Genomic DNA, 1,471 nt, shown 5'->3' with positions numbered 1-1,471 from the left:
GTGTCTTGTTGTGGTCTCATTCACCTGGGGAAGCTGCCTTGGTTAGAGCCCCTCTCCTTTGGGGGAGGGGGGAAGGACGGGGCAGACAAGGGCTTCAGTTTGCCCTCTACGTTCCCAAACCTTCATTCCCTTAAGCACCTCAGAACTGACCAATAGATTTCCTCGCTCAAATCCCTCATCTTCTCAAAATTCTAAGAGCCCCTCAAAACCTCCCCAGGTAGGTCTCCCCACTTCTTAGTGGGAAGTCATAAGGGGAGATGGATGGATATGGGGGAACAAGGCATGGAGAAGTAGGAGAAAAAAAGGAACTTTGGGGTCTCTGTGTTAAAAATCTTAAAAATCTGATTGCTTTTAGGCTCGTTGTCACTTCTGATTTTTTTTCTTTTCATTTCAGCACATCAGAAGCATAACTAAAGAGTGAGATGTGTGCGTGAATGAATAATACTCACACACACCTATACACATACAAGCCACATATACCCCCAAGCTAACAGCTCAGGAAAGCTGTCAGGCTTGGCCCAGATGCAAAACGGGTCCCTGCTGCCTGGACCACATCCTTCCCTCTGTGGGAGGCTCCATCAGTCCCTTTCCCTCTGGGCCTCTCTCAACTGTAGCCTGTGCTTAGAGTTCCTGTCTGGTTTTATCTATGGTTTTTATACGTCTAATTATGTGTTTAATGGACCTTTGACACTGCCCTATCCTATTTGCTGGAGGGTGTCCCTCACAGCTCACTCTTTTCTAGGATTTGCTTTCTCTAGCCATGTGTAGAGCTGCCAGGAATTGGCCCTTATTAGAGCTACTTCCTTGTTTTCCAGTGAACAAATCAGCAGGAAATAGGTACTGACTCACTGGCTTGATCACGGAAAGCCATACCATAGATTCATCGAGTTTTCATTCACTCAGCTCACAGGATTTAGATCTGGAAAGGGTCATACACATAATTTTATCCAGCCCACTCCTTTCACAACTGAGGAAACTAAGGCTTGGAATTTAGTGATCTACTCAAGGTCACATAGAAAGGCAGTGAGAGAGACCCAGATCTCCTGCCTCCTAATCTGACACAGTTTTCACTCCTTCATTCTGCCCCTTCTGTGAAAGGAGCTGTAAGGTGGGAGTGATAGAGCTGGCGAGGCAGCAAGAAGAATAAAAAAGGAGAAAAAGAGAAAGCACAGGGGTAATGGTACCAGGATGGGGGGGGGGTGGCAGCCATGAGGAGCCAAGGGGTACCTTTGGATGTCTAGAATCAGTCACTCTTTTTGGGTAAGGAATGGAGGATTCTGGCTAAAATAGTAACAGAGGTTTTCTAAGAGCTATTATCAGCTATTAATGCTGTAATCAATTTTTATGAGATGGGCTCAGTTAACTAGCAAGGCCTTGAGGCTATGGGATATAGAGAATGAAGGGACAGGGAAAGTGAAGGCTAGAGGTAGCCTGAGAATTGGGCAGACACATGTTGGTTAGTCCAGAGATC

Source organism: Gracilinanus agilis, chromosome 6 (genome assembly GCF_016433145.1).
Source record: "Gracilinanus agilis isolate LMUSP501 chromosome 6, AgileGrace, whole genome shotgun sequence".
Taxonomy (NCBI): Eukaryota; Metazoa; Chordata; class Mammalia; order Didelphimorphia; family Didelphidae; genus Gracilinanus; species Gracilinanus agilis.
Note: the sequence above shows the minus strand (reverse complement) of the source record.